Source organism: Macaca nemestrina, chromosome 11 (assembly GCF_043159975.1).
Source record: "Macaca nemestrina isolate mMacNem1 chromosome 11, mMacNem.hap1, whole genome shotgun sequence".
Classification (NCBI taxonomy): domain Eukaryota; kingdom Metazoa; phylum Chordata; class Mammalia; order Primates; family Cercopithecidae; genus Macaca; species Macaca nemestrina.
The window spans coordinates 21511472-21527574 of record NC_092135.1 but is presented as its reverse complement, the minus strand read 5'-3'; the positions used below and the strand labels follow the sequence as shown (position 1 = coordinate 21527574).

Below are 16103 nucleotides of genomic sequence, written 5' to 3'. Positions count from 1 at the left end.
CACCATGTGAGATGCCTTCCTCCCCCTTTGCCTCTGCCATGATTCTAAGTTTCCTGAGGCCTCCCCAGAAGCCAAGCAGATGCCACCATGTTTCCTGTACAGCCCGCAGAACCGTCCACCAATCAAACCTCTTTTTGTTATAAATTACCCCTTCTCGGGTATTTCTTTATAGCAGTGCAAGAACATACTAATACACACACAGATGCTATGTCAACAGGTAAGGGCAACACTCATATTCACATTGATAAATAAGATTCCAGGGATTAGGATGTGGATACATCTTTTTAGGGGGTCTTATTTATCAATGTGAACATGAGTGTTACCTTATTTGGAAACAGACTCTTTGCAGATGTAATGAAGGATCTTCAGATAAAGAGATTATCCGACATTAGCCAGGTAGACCCTAAGTCTAATGATAAATGTCCTTATGAGAAAGAGTGGTAGATTCTTCTACAGTGGCAGATTACATCTACCGAAGAGGAAGAGGCAACGTCAAGACAGGCGGAGGTTAGAGCAATGCAGCTGCAAGCCAAGGAATGCCTGGAGCCACCAAAAGCTAGAAGAGTCAGGGAACAAATTCTTCCCTAAAGCCTCTGGAGGGAACACAGCTCTGCTGATACTTTAATCTTGAACTTGTGGCCTCCAGAGCTGAAAGAGGATACATTTCTGTTGTTTTAAGCCACCAAGTTTATGGAAATTTCTTATGTCAGTCAAAGGAAACTAATACAATTGATAATAGTAATGGTGTGTTAGTCCACCTGAAGATGCTAGAAATAGGCCCTCACTGGTCAACTATGAAGACTAATTGGAATAATCGAGAGATATTCGTCATCTTTGCATACACTGAGTATAAGAATCTAGCAAAGACCTTCAACTTGGACATGTAGGTACAGCACAGAGACTTGATCTATGAACAATCCCTTGCTGAGCTAGGGTCTGGAAAATTCCGGTTGCTTGAGCTATTGGTCTGGAAAAATCCAGTTGCTTTTGTTCCTATAAATGGACAAAAATCCTGCTCATGGTATAATATTAAATCTGTATTGAGTGAATCTTGCATAGCAGGTAGTGGTCGAAGCACCTAGGAGGACAGAGCTGGAACTCTCTGAGTATATAAGGGCCAGTAGCAGGAAGAGTATGTTTTCTGCTTGCTAAAACATGCTAGTTTAGTGCTGTGGGACAACATTTGATGGGAGTGAGCTAATATTGGCTACTGTTGGGTTGCAAAGAGAACTTAAGACTAGTGTGTGCTATGGTTTGAATGCGTCCCCTCTAAAATTCAGGTGACCTCAGGGCAACGATATTGGGAGGCACAGCCTTTGGAAAGTAACTGAGTCATGAGAGCTCTGCCCTCGTGAATGGAATTAGGTGCTCTTATAAAAGGACTTGACAGAGTTTGCTCCTCTTTGCCTGTGTTCCTCTGCCATGTGAAGACTCAGCACACCCCCTGGAGGATGCCACATTCAAGGTGCCAGAGTGGAGCAGAGGCCAGACCCTCACCAGACAATGAACTTGCCAGCACCTTGGTCTTGGACTTCCCAGCCTCCGGAACTGTGAGAAATTTCTGTTCTTTATAAATTACCCAGTCTCAGATACATAGCAGCACAAAACGGATTAAGTGTGTGACCTAAGCAGCTTAGACGAGTTCTACAAAGGCCCAAGGGTCTCAAGAATCCTGAAACACTGGGACACCCTGTCATCACTCACCCTGGTTAGCAAGCAGATGCCCACTGTCAAGGTCTCCATGGTCCCTTGAGTCAGGTGGCTGGGTTACTCTCTTCCCAAGTGGGAGTCTGATGGCCTTTGCTATTGCTAGGAACACAGGTACCTGGAGTCTTCCTCCCTGGTTTGCTACCAGCCTTTCCCTGCTGAGTCTCCCCAGGGAGAAACTCACAGGTCCACAATGCTTTCAGCCAGCCTCCTCTGTTGCCCTTCAGGTCTTCAGAGGCTGTTAGCTCTGAGATTCCACCCTCCTTCCTAATCCCACGCTCCTCCGTCCCCTCTTCCTCTTGGACCCCAGTCACAATCTCGCCCAAGACATTATGCCAAGAGACTTCCACAGAAGCTGAGGGCAGAGCTGTCCTCTGGCAACCTCACCCATAGGAGAAAGTACAATTGTGCGGGCTAGTCCCCTTGGAGTGAGGAGAAGGGAAAAAATCTGGAAGAATATTTATACAATGAAGAAATTAAATTTTCCTGACACAGATGCAAAGTGCTCAAACAGTGCTAGCTACACACTCCATGAGTCCTATTAATGCCTGTCAACATCCATCGGGTCACACTGCCCATAAATGGTGTGTATGCATGGGCAACCACACATCTGTTTGGCTCAGTCATGCATCCTCAAAGGCTAGCAGAGTTCCTGGCACATGGTGGGCATTTAATAAACATTGTTCAAAAACAATTAGTTATTTCACAAATGAACATTGCAGAGTTTTCCAGCAACTTGTGCAAAGCTAAAAACATGATTACATACAAGATCTACAATGTGGATAAAAACCAAACAGTTGCTAAAGAAAAATACAACTATTTCTTTTGCTGACACCAGAGTGAAATTTCCCCCATTTATCTTCATAGACAAATTTTTATTCTTTCTACTTTTCTTCATTTTCCAAAATGTCTATAATGAGCAGATTGTAATTGTATTTGGGGAAAAATAAGTGGACCTTCTAAAAACGTAATTCCTTTCACATGCACCTTTCCCACTACCTACTTTTCCTATTAATTTTGGAGACAGAGCGATGCCTAAGTTCCCCCACATTGTATGCTCCTACTTGGCCCTACTTGTTAGAACCTCATTTGTAGAAAGTAGAAGAAAGTAGATCTAAGAGGCTTCTAAGAGTAGTTAATTATTCTTTCTAATCCCTCCCAGAGCTCATGGGTGGTATGCCAGGGAAGCCTAAGTGCTTTGGTTCCTTTATTCATTCCCCCTAAGCTTCTGGGTAAGGGTAATTTTCCTGCCGTATATTTATATATCTCTCATAAATGAGAGATAAAGGGAGTAAATGCCTGCAGTGGGGAGCAGTGAACACCGTGAGTCTGCAGAGGAAGCAGTGAATCTGCACAGAAGGAGGACATTTGGGGCAGTGTCTCATAAGCCTGCCCAGAGGATTATGTCCACTGGGCAATCCTACCCATTGTTTAGACACATGCCCTTGAAATTGTGTCTCTAGAGGGAGTTCTCTCAGGGATGGCGGTTCTGGGGGTTGTCACCATTTCAATGACATGAGGGGGTTGGCAGTGAAAACCAGACCTAAGTCAACTTTGCCAGCACCTTCCATACCATGGAGGTCCTCAGAGGGCATATGGAGGGTTACACTAGGGTGGGAGCTATTCCTTTTCAGGAGGAAGAATGCAGAGTTGCCAAGCAGCAGAGAGGGACCTGCCCACCTCAGCATTAACACGCCAATGCCCAGTATACCCCTCTGCAGCGTTCTACATTCTCCACTGCCCTTGTGAAGAAACAGGAGGAAGTAACTGACTCATCCATTGGAAGAAACATTTAGGTCACTACAAGAAAAATCTTCCTGACCCTGGCACAGTTGAGACACTAGAAGAGGCTCAGAGGATAGGTGGTACGTGAATCCCGGGAGGAGGTGGAGATGAGGCTCGTCGCTTATTCTGACTGAGGGAACTGAGCCGCAGATGAGCCACCTGAGTTACAGGTGGGGTTATCCAAGGTGAGGGGCTGCATTGGAGACTGGTCTTGACTGTGAAGACATTAGAGACCCTGAGTTCAGAGGAGAAGGCAGAGCCAAAGAATGTATCAAAAAGTGCAAAAGCTTGGGAGGCCAAGGCGAGCGGATCACAAAGTCAGGAGTTCGAGACCAGCCTGGTCAACATGGTGAAACCCTGTCTCTACTAAAAATACAAAAATTAGCCAGGCATGGTGGCAGGCACCTGTAATCCCAGCTGCTTGGGATGCTGAAGCAGGAGAATTGGTTGAATCCAGGAGGCAGAGGTTGCAATGAGACGAGATCATGCCATTACACTCCAGCCTATGCGACAAGAGCAAGAGTCTGTCTCAAATTCCCAGCTACTCAGGAGGCCGAGGCAGGAGAATGGCAAGAACCTGGGAGGCAGAGCTCGCAGTGAGCCGAAATTGCACCACTGCACTCCAGCCTGGCCGACAGAGCAAGACCCCGTCTCAAAAAAAAAAAAAAAACAACAACAAAAAAAAAAAAAACAAGCACACTGATTGTCAAAATACCAGAAAACAAATCAGGACATTTTCAACTTTGATTGGATGGGAGTCAGGCATGGGCATCTAAGTCGGGGACAGAATAAGAAGTGCTTGGAGGCCAGATGCGATGACTCACGCCTGTAATCCCAGCACTTAGGGAAGCCAAGGCGGGTGGATCACCCGAGGTTAGGAGTTCAAGACCAGCCTGGCTAACATGGCTCTGTCTCTACTAAAAATACAAAAATTAGCTGGGTGTGGTGGCTCACTCCCAGTTATTCAGGAGGCTGACACAGGAGAATCGCTTGAACCCAGGAGGCAGAGGTTGCACTTAGCTGAGATCGCACCACTGCACTCCAGCCTGGGTGACAGTGAGACTTTGTCTCAAAAAAAAAAAAAAAAAAAAGAAGTGCTTGGAGCCAGAACTAGCAGCAAAGCAGCAAATGAGGACAGAGTTTGAATATAAATGAGTCAAGGAATGAATGAACGAGGGCTGGTGTCATGAGCATGGTGCTGCAATGTGCCTAGCAGGTAGCTTTTGTGCTCCTACCAAAGGCTGATGGGAGATAAATGGGGGAAATTTCACTCTGGTGTCAGCAAAAAAAAATAGTTGTAGTTTTCTTAAGCAACTGTTTGGTTTTTATCCACAAATATTGTAGATCTTGTATCTAATCATGTCTCTGACTTTGCATGAAGACAGGGATTTATCCCAGCCTGAGGGCCAAGGGAAGAACCCACATAGAAATAGCTCAGTGGTAAGGGCGACTGGCTTTGTTGGGCGAGTGTGTGGTGGTGTCCCTGTGGCTGGACACGATTGGTGTTTTGCAGCATCTTCATATCCGCTAACAGGTCAAAATGCAGATCTTCGTGAAGAGCCTTACCTGCAAGACCATTGCCCTTGAGGTGGAGCCCAGTGACACCATCGAAAATGTGAAGGCCAAGATCCAGGATAAGGAAGGCATTCTCCCCGAGCAGCAGACGCTCATCCTTGCAGTCAAGCAGGTGGAAGATGACCGCATTCTTTCTGACTATAACATCCAGAAAGAGTCGACCCTGCACCTTGTCCTGTGTCGGAGGGGTAGTATGCAGATCTTTGTGAAGACCCTGATTGGCAAGACCATCACCCTGGAAGTGGAGCCCAGTGGCACCATCAAAAATGTGAAGGCCAAGATCCAGGATAAAGAAGGCCCCCTACCCCCAGCCCCAACCAGCAGAGGCTCATCTTTGCAGGCAAGCAGCTGGAAGATGGCCGCACTCTTTCTGACTATGACATCCAGAAAGAGTCGACCCTGCACCTGGTCCTTCACCTGAGGAGTGGCTGTTAATTCTCTAGTCTTGCATTCACAGTGCCCAGTGATGGCATTACTCTGCAGTATAGCCATTTGCCTCAACTTAAGTTTAGAAATTACAAGTTTCAGTAACAGCTGAACCTGTTCAAAATGTTAATAAAGGTTTTGTTGCAAGGTTAAAAAAAAAAAAAAAAAGAAAAGAAAGGAAAAGAAATAGCTCAGTGTTGAGGAAAGGCCTGGATCATTATTTCAAAAACTCCACTTCTCAGAATGCTTGTCCTTGAATAAACAATTTCTCAATAAAATAATGTAAGAAGAAACTGTATACTATGGCCCCATCTTGGAGCTCCATAACGCACTCCAGTTTACAAAAGGCTCTGAGAGGAGCTACGCCAGAGAAACCTGTTGAATGAAACACTTCCCAAATGGAAGGGACATGCAGATTTCTCTGCCCCACTTTTAAAAATTTCCCCCATAAAACACCAATTAATACCTTATAGGACATGAGCCCTCCTCTGAATACACGTTGGAGAAAGCTGACCTTGGTCAATGGCCCTGATCAAAGGTAGCACCTAAAAGCATTATATATATATTCTCTCTCTCTCTTTCCTTCTTTACCTTCTCCCTCTTTCTTTTATTCAATCTCCCTCCCTTCTTTCTTCCTCCATCTTTCCTGTCTTCCCTTCATCTAGAAATTTTCTTTCATTTCTCTCTTCTTCTCCCTCACCTTCTCCAGCAATGTGCTAAGACTGCAATGCACTGGGACTTCCAGGGGTCCCCTGGAAATTCCTTGGGCCTAAGAGCCAAGGTTCCACCATAGCTGCAGCTGAACTGGTTTGCCCTCAACCCAGGAGTCATCCAGAGATTCCTATCTCAGCAATTTGCAAATGGTACTAAGGCCTCTGCACTGTTTCCAACAATGGTCCAATTAACTGCTAGTTGCATTTCACCAGCCAACCGGAAGGTTAATTGGCTCACATGACAAGGATAGAGAGTAACCTGCACCCCATTAAATTGGTCTGCTCTCAGTACCATTCCACTGTGCTTTCCGCCCATTTTCACATGTTCATGAAGCTTCCAAGAGACAAGTAAAAGACCCAGGCTTAAAGAAGAGGAATGGCTTCTCATTAGCCGTTGCATCTAGAAGCCTGCATTTTCACCCTGTTGTCTGCCTTCCTCCCCGAGGCAAACACAGGCAGTCATCCACCATTTCTGTGGTTTTAGATCCATACAGAAATTAATTCAATGCTCTGCACTTTTGTCATTTAATGGATTCACATAGGGTTCTGGTCATCTGTGGACATACTTGCTTTTTATTTCTGAAAAGCTTTGGCTGAGAAGTTTTTTGGTTTGTTCTTTTAAAACACACACATACACATTTATAGTCTCTAAGACTTCTCAAATAATTACCAGACTGCCGACTCTAACACACTGTTTCATCATATTCAAACTGACTGCCCGGGTGGAAATCTATATTCTCTCTCTTATTAAGAACCAATTTCCCTTGAGTAATATCTGCCCTGCTATTTTACTCTAGGTAATATTGATCTTCCCACTCTCCTCCAAAGCACCTTGCAGGGTGCCAATAATTTTGTAAAAGAAACCTTTTATTAATGAACTCCCCACAGCTTAATTGTTTAGATAAGTTTAAAAAAAAAGAAGAAGAAGAAGAAGAAGAGGAAGACAGGAGAAAGGGAGCAACAGTTGACAAACTTTTATTTGCACCAGAAGTCTGGCCACCTGTGGAGTGGTTTATAGGGAGTCGGGGGTGTGGAGTGAGTGGGTGGCACTGCTATAAACAAAGATTCAACCAGCTGCCTGAGAGCTCTGAGTCACACAGAGCAAGCAGGATGTCCCACTAAGATACAGATTGTTTGATTACACCCGGAGACAATGGCACCAAGCCCAGCAGGGACTGATGCATCAGGGCCAATCTCTTCACTCACTGTCCCAGCGATGCAGAGGGGCCCCCACCAAGAAAACCCAGGAAGCATTGAGCGTGGCTGTGGGCTGATGCGTCCTGTATGTTTGACATAAACAGGAGTGTATTTTCTCCCAAGATCAGCCTCTGTACAAAAAGATTAAATCAGTCCTCTACAGAGGAACTGGTTTTGTCATGCTGACCCATGTGAATGCTGTCGAAAGTTCTTCAGAATGAAGCTAATCAAAGTGAAAGTGATGACAGGACAGATCATACTCGAAATCCCAGTGACCTGACCACAGGAGGAGCCCTACCACCGAAACCCTGCAAGGAGGTCAGCAGCGAGACCAGGGCAGGTGCCTGGCAGAGGCCTCCACATCTGCTGCAACCTGGACCTTCCCAGCCTCAGCAAAAGGGACTTTGTGGCCACAGCTGCAGTTTATTTCACATTCTATAATGATAGCAACCAGGCAGAAGTGACTGTGGACTGAGCAAAACCATCTTCAAATTTGCTTTTATCCTGGCATAACAGATTTAAGTTAACCAGCTATTGATCAAGTAGAGAACATAAGATAGTTAAACCCACTGTATGTTCTCCCTCAATATCTACCCCTTTTGTCTGTTATTATGCCAGAAATTCTCTCAACTGGGAACAATGTAATGTTAAGATTTTTGAAGCCAATAACAGTGTGGTTTACATTAGTTTACCTGTATGTTTGGTTGGATGGATGATGGATAGATGGAAGAGACGATGGATGGATGTGTCAACCTATAATAAAATATGATAAAATAATTTAGAGTCAGAACCGTCCATTTGTGAAAAATAAAATTTAAAAGCTGTTAGAACCCAAACTTTCTCTTCTCTTTTTTTTTTTTTTTTTTTTTGAGACGGAGTTTCGCTCTTGTCGCCCAGGATGGAGTACAATGGCGTGATTTCGGCTCACTGCAACCTCCACCTCCCAGGTTCAAGCGATTCTCCTGCCTCAGCCTCCCAAATAGCTGGGATTACAGGCACCTGCCACCACGCCTGTCTAATTTTTGTATTTTTAGTTGAGATGGGGCTTCACCATGTTGGTCAGGCTGATCTCAAACTCCTGACCTCAGGTGATCCACCCACCTCAGCCTCCCAAAGTGCTGGGATTACAGGCTTGAGCCACCACGCCCAGCTGGAACCCCAACTTTCAAGAGAGTTTATTCAACTGCAGTTTGAGGATGGCCTACCCGGAAACACCAATTCCAAAGGAATGGAGTCAGAGTTTAAAATACAGAAGTTATGGTTTCATTTATATAGGCAGAAACAGAGGAGCTTTTAGCAGGATTACAGCATTTTTCATACAAAGTTGGCACATAGTTACAGCCACTTGATTGGTTATAGGCAGTGTTTCTTTTTGTAAAGGGTGCATTTGTCACCTTTTACAGAGGGTGTAATAGTCATGGGCTGTCTGTCATCTGGTCTAAGCAAAGCAACACAACACAGGGGAAGTTAGTCTGTAACAATGGTCATCAATTTAGAAGGCAGGAGGTTTTTGTTCTTGAGGTCATTTAATTGCCTCTAGCCATGATAGAGAACAAGAAATATAAGAAAAATAGTTAATCTATAATCTGAGAAACAAAAGTAGCAACTGTATGTGACTCAAATCACAGTCACATCTCTCAGTGTTTTTTGGGGTTCCAACAGCTTTTAAATTTCATTTCTCACAAATGGATGATTGGATGGGTAGATGACAGGATAGATGGGTGGATAGAGGAATGAAGAATGAGAGAAGAGAAGGTAGGCTTAGACTCCAGAAAATGTAGAACAAGAAAGTAGAGCATGAGATCCTGCCAAACAGGACACGTTTTGGAGGAATGTGGAGATTGGCTACGAGATGAAAATCCGGGGAGCGGGGGCCAAAAATGAATATCTTCTTCTCAGTTTTAACAAAGTATCTTTTATAGTCAAGACTTTTGCTGCTTGTAGGGTCTTACACCATCAACTGGTATCATTTCATTCAGCCATTTATTCAACTACTCCACTAATTCCTTCCCTTCTCCAACTCATGGAATGTAAAGGAAAAGGACCCAGAGGGAGTATTTTCTGGTTGAAAGTGTTTAGTAACTGGGCCTGTTAATAGAACTTTAGAGACCCCACTTTTTCAGGGGGTGCTATGAGGCGTGGTGGAAGCATACACCCTCAGCAGCTGGAAGACCTGCATTTTCTCAACCTATCGAGAGACTGCAGCTCCTCTGGCATACATGAATCCTCTTTTCCTGCCGCTCTTCTGAGTGCTTTACTCCACTCATTCATACGTCCCTACAGATGAAGTGAAAAGGAAGAGGAAGTATGTTTCAAAACCCTACCATTTTGCAATGTTGACAGTGGAAAGATACAGTGAAAGGGTTAAAAAGTTGGTTAGAATGGCACTGAGGGTCAAGTGAGGACTTCCTTTAGTGACCCCTGACCCTATGAGCAGATACAGGAGTTGGTGAGAAACACCATCCTGCAGATTCCACCCGGAGTCACCTCCTCCAGGGAAATTCCCGCATACTCCAGATTTTGCTGATCCTTTCCAAAACATGTGGGGTATGAACGATGAAGGTCAGCATTTAAGTTAACCCCTGTCTATATTGGTTTCTTGTGTGCTAACCGTTGCCTGCATATTCCATATCAACATTCCCATGGTGTCTGGAGGTTTTACACAATAAAAGATCCCTAATAAACACTTGTTAAACTGTCATGACCATGCAATTTTAGTGGCACTGAACTTTGACACAAGTCATTTTGGAAAATAATGAGCCTACTGGCAGAGAATAGCATGGTCCACCAATAGTCACTCTCCCCATCTCTAAAACAAATCCCTGAATCTTAATTAGGCACATAGCCAACCTACAGACAACACTTTGTGGGCTTTCTGCAGCTTAATATGTGGCCATGTGACTAAATCTTGTAATGAAACATGAGTAGAATATGTACCACTTCCAGGTCATACCCTACTAAGGAAGGTGTGAGTGTCCTCCTGCCATTTTGTTAGCAGTTGAAGGCATCCAGGTTCTTGGCATCTTGAACAAAGAATTGTACAAAATGCACAAAGCAAGAAAGAATAAAGCAACAAAAGCAGAGATGTATTGAAAACGAAAGTATACTCCACAGGGTGGGAGTGGTCCAATCATTAGGCGCTGAATTCTCTGGAATTACAGAGTTCTCTGGGGTTTAAATACCCTCTAAAGGTTTTCGTTGGTTACTTGGTGTATGCCCTATGTAAATGAAGGGGATGAAGTAAAGTTACAAAGTCTTTTACTCAGTGTATGCCCTATGTAAATGGAGAGGATATTTCCTGTCATCATTGAAGTATTTCCATTGGATTTAGTTCTAGAACTTCAATGTGAATCGGCCTTATGCTCCCTACCTCCAGACCCTATTCTCCTGCTGCAACTTTCCTTCCTTGTTGCTTGGGTGTTGACTAGACCTACGGCAGCCATCCTAGACCAGAGGTGGAAGCTGGATGTGGACAAGGGCAGAGTCACCCCTCAGGCCCTGGACCATTTACCTTTGGTCTATTGCGTGAAATAAAAGTGAACTTCCTTCTTTGTTGTCATTATACTATTTGCCAAGGGTAGGGGTGGAGGAGTGGTGGAGCACAACTAACAACTGACGGTAACTAACAACAAAAACAATAAAGAGCAAAAATTAACTTTTCTGGGCCGGGTGCAGTGGCTCACGCCTGTAATCCCAGCACTTTGGGAGGCCGAGGCAGGTGGATCACGAGGTCAGGAGATTGAGACCATCCTGGCTAACACAGTTAAACCCTGTCTCTACTAAAAATACAAAAAATTAGCCAGGCGTGGTGGTGGACGCCTGTAGTCCCAGCTACGCGGGAGGCTGAGGCAGGAGAATTGCTTGAACCTGGGAGGCGGAGGTTGCGGTGAGCAGTGAGCTGAGATTGCACCACTGCACTCCAGCCTGGGTGACAAAGCGAGACTCCGTCTCAAAAAACAAAAAACAACCACAACAATTAACCTTTTGTTCCTTTTGACTGTGATTTTTAATGTGAAAATTGATCGTATTCTAAATGCAGAACACTAGGGAAATTCATGCCGTGTGTGTAAGCCCTCAGGCCTAACACTTCCTGACTTATCTGCATTTCTTTTTCTGAGGTCTCCTCTATGCAAGCAATCAGCAGGCTGGAAAGAGGGGTACCAAAGCTCCCCCAGGTCATCCTTCAAACAATGACACACAGAAGTTGGTATATACAGAACACACCTGGGCAAATGTCTCCCCTCCCTGTTTCATTTTAGAGATCACAGCACTGAGATGGTAATGACTTGCCCAGGGCAAGAACTGGATCTAAAATTCGAGTTTCCTGCTTCTTGTTTTCCCTTTTTTCTACCACTTCAGTATGAGGTTGGGGATAAACAAAGCAATGCTGGAAGCTTATAGGCTGTCCCAGAAAAAGGCTAAGACCCCAACGGGAGCTCAAAGCTAAGAGAGAGGATTACTAGATTAAACCCAGAGTTATTTTCAGAATGGAGAAATCCACTCACCAATTCTGCCATAGCCCCATAAAGCTGCTGTTTCCACCAATCGCATGTAATTAACAGGTTCAGACCCCAGCTTCACTGTAAGTACTCTAATTCAGGTAAATGGACTCTGGGGAAAATTTTAGAGAAATCTGCTAGTGAAATTCAGCTTGGATATCCAGGAGTCCATCCTCTGGGAATAAAGTCAAAGGGGCGCTTGCCCTGACTGGTCCCTCAGCATTAGCAGGTTGACACCGTGAGTCCCCCACAAGGAAACAGAGCTTTCCCCGCTCCCAGCCAGGTCTAACCATACATCAATTTGGCTTTCTCACACCGCTTTCTTGTCACTGGGCGGCAAACACACCGTTTACATTCATCCCTTTCGTTGAGTTTCCTCTTCTTCATCTCATCTCCTCTGTTGTAATTTGTGGCTGGGTAAGGAAAGAGGTCAGAGAAAAAGGAGCTCTCTTGCCTTGATTGGACCCTAGCTCTGTGAGCACAAATGATGGGCTGGTGATAAAGTGGAGGCTGAACCTCATGGGTGGAGACAAGCCAAACCCAAACACCAGGCCCCATGGGCAGGTGTCTGTCTCTCATCTCATTGTTCGAGCCCTGCTGTATTTATACTTCAAGATTTGGAGAACTGAACTCACCCATCGTATTTCTACGTATTTCTAAATACATATTTCATCGTTTTTCTACGTATTTCTAAAGTCGACCAAAAAGTCGACTTTAGAGCATTAAGAAAACTGTCTAATCAGAGAAGAGAGACCTACTTAGGGAATTCAAGTTCAGTGCTTTATTTTAAGCAAGAAAATACTTAAATACATCAAAGATCTCTCTTGTCTCCTTCACAGCAGAGTCAGAAGAAGACTTTCCTAACCAGCTAAATGTGTATTTAACCTAAAGGTGCTGAATTTAGGGAATTGCACTTTGGGTTGTCCTCACTTCCTTTACAAGTTGCTTCCTTTTCAAAGAACACAGAAGGGACTCTGTGACCCAGTTTCATCTTCAGATGCCTCAACATCCAAGATATTAAGAGGTGGCAAAAAATAAAAGTGATGGATGAATAGAGCACCACTGCACTCCAGCCTGGGCGACAGAGCAAAACTCGTCGCAAAAAACTAAATAAATAAAAATAAAGTTCTGATCCATGCTACAATATGGATAAACCTTGAAAATATTACACTAAGTGAAAGAAACTAGACACACAAGGCCACATGTTGTATGATGTGTTTACGTGACGTATCCAGAATCATTAAATCTGTAGAGATGGAAAGTGGATTGGTGATTCCAGGGGCTGTAGGAGGGAGAAATGGCAGGGACTGCTTGATGGATATGGGATAACTTTCTGGGGTGACAAAAATGGTTTGGACCTAGATACAGGTTGCCCAACACCATGAATGTACTAAATGTCACTGCCTTGTACACTTAAGGATGCTCCATCTCAAAAAAAAAAAAAAAAGAATGCTTAGCTTTGGGCCAGGTGCAGTGGCTCACGCCTATAATACAAACACATTGGGAGGCAGGCAGATCACAAGGTCAAAAGATCGAGACTATCCTGGCCAACATGGTGAAACCCCTTCTCTACCAAAAATACAAAAATCAGCTGGGCATGGTGGCATGTGCCTGTGATCCCAGCTACTCAGGAGGCTGAGGCAGGAGAATCCCTTGAACTCAGGAGGCAGAGGTTGCAGTGAGCCAAGATCACACCACTGCACTCCAGCCTGGCGACAGAGTGAGACGCGTCTCCAAAAAAAAGAAAAAAATGCTTAGTATTGTGTCATATAAATTGACCTCAGTTAAACAAAAAAATGCAAGTGATAGCCTGGCACAGTGGCTCATGTCTGTAGCTCCAGCACTTTGAGAGGCCGAGCGGAGCGGATCACTTGAGCCCAAGAGTTTGACACCAGCCTGGGTAACATGGTGAAGTTTAACCTTTACCATGAAAACGGGGTTTTTGCCTATTAAACTTCTGCTCTGAACCTCGCTCTTTGTATGTCTGCGTCCTCGTTTTCCATGGCCGTGAGACAACGAATCTCGGGCATTTACCCCAGACAGTGACTCGGCTTCAGAGCTAGACACTGTCTCAAAAAATAACAATAATAATGAAAAAATAAAAGTGACAAATCAGGCATCCACTTCTTTCCCCCCAGTCGTGGATGCTTTCAAAATAATTCATGAAAATTTCCAAATTAACAGAACAGGCTGCCAATGGAAAAGTGAGGCCTAGTCAAACTTCTGCACAGGCCTGACCAGAAACCTCAGACAGGTTCAGAGCAGCCTCACTTTGAGGGAACTGAGGATGGTTTCTCTGGGCTGTTTCAACTCTTGACCTAGACCTGAAACTGCCCTGAGACCTGAGATTGAGAGTGGAAGCCGTGAGGTCTCTGAATCACTCTTTCCTGGCAAGGCGTTTTTTTCCAAAGCACTCACAGGGCCGGTTTGTGGGCAGCCCCAGCCCGTTACCTCCACATGGTGACTTTTATTCCAGGGGTGAGTTAGATCTGAGATGGACAACAGGTGGGGAGGGAGTAAAGGCTGTGGGGGAAACATGGGTCGGGCCAGGTAATGCAGACTGTGCTTAAACTGCTTCTGGTCCTCAGAACTATTGTCCTAATAGAGCCCTCAGCAAGTTCATCCTTTCTGGATGCAACCGGATTTAGCAGTCTGACCAGCCCATCCCCCGGATCCCACTCTTCCCCGCCCAGGCTGGCCTCGGCTCGTCACAGCTGCTCTGTTTCCTCCGCGCACGCGCCTGTGTGAGGTGGGAAGTGTATGCTCAGGTCCCTAGCTGAGGGTCACCCACCTCCTCCACAGGCTACCCTGTGTCTTCACCTCTGATGGAATCATTATCTCCCCAGCTCACCCCATGGTTTTTTCCAGCTCAAGACCATCCGTCTAACACCTGAAATTAGGATTTCCTGCTTTATAATGGAGCTGGGACTTTTAATCAGTTACCTCTCTGGCCTGCCCAATGGATTTCTTTGCCTCCTGCTGAGGCAAGGACCTGGGTCTTATAAAATGGTGTCACTCTCTCGCTGTGCCCAGCACACAGCAGACCTGGAAAGGTCATTTGCTAAATAACTAAATGAGTGAAACTCAGAAATTGAGCTCATACAAAGGACTGGAAAAAGCACCCATGGTTTAAAAAAACAAAACAAAACAAAACAAAACCAGGGAGGCCCTGATCTATTAGGAAGGTTAAACAGAGAGCTGCTGTGCTGATAGATGCCAGAACAGAGGTTTGTGTCAAAGGCTTCAGGGGCACAGATGACAGAGCCAGTAACTGTGGGAGGGCCGGGCCTGCGGAGTGGGGGGAGGGGGAAGCAGCTGGAAACCACAGAGAAATCAACTGGGACTTGAGGGCTGAGGAAGCGCTGGGGCTGAGGAGGCGTTGGCCTGGAGCAGAGGTATGGGGTATCTTCTTCAAGACAAATCAGGCATCATTCGGGGTTAGATTTTTCTTCCCTTGAGTCCTTTGGGCAGCTGGCTTTTTCGCTTGTTTCCCTTTCTTCATTTTTCACTCTATTATTATTATTTTTCATTTGGAATACGCAAGCAACTTTCTCCTAGGGGTATTTTACTTTCTCCATGGTTTAAACATTTAGAGAAGAATAAAAGGAGAGAAAATGAAATGAGATGTTTCTCCACACATACATTTTTTTTTTTTTAATTGAGAGTAACATACAATCCATAAGATGCACATTAGTGGTGTGTGTGTGTTTTGTTTTTAGTTTTCTATTCTGGTTTCAACTTAACAGATGGGTTCTTGGCTGGGTCCTGACAGGATACCTGCCGTGCCCTGCCTCAGGTGATCGTGGCCCACCTTTTCACCCCAGCTGATGTCAGGGAACAGATGTTGCAGGAATAACCTGAAAATATGTTGCTGCAGCTGCACCAGGTATCTCTGTCCACCATACAGGACACCATGCATTTTTCAAACATGCACAAGCTTGGAAGCATGAGGAATTAGCACACCATGGAGCAACCCTTGACTAGTAGAGAAAGGAAGCAAGTGGATACTTGGGTAAATACCCCTCTCTTGTGTGTCCCAAGCAGACCATCCTGAGGCGCATGCTGCACAGCTTTTCAGTCGGACCCCACTGGGATCAAGCTACAGTCTCCCAAAGGGATGATGGGCTCACGAACTTAATGACTACCCTCTTGCATTGACTCCCACTCCTTGCCTATTATCCTCTCTCCCCTCAGTGCTTGG

General features: G+C 45.0%; 1 pseudogene; it reads left to right on the top strand.

Annotated features, from left to right (window-relative positions):
- Positions 1-5023: 5023 nt before the first annotated feature.
- Positions 5024-5502, top strand: LOC105492577 (polyubiquitin-like; annotated as a pseudogene).
- The last annotated feature ends 10601 nt before the right edge of the window (positions 5503-16103 follow it).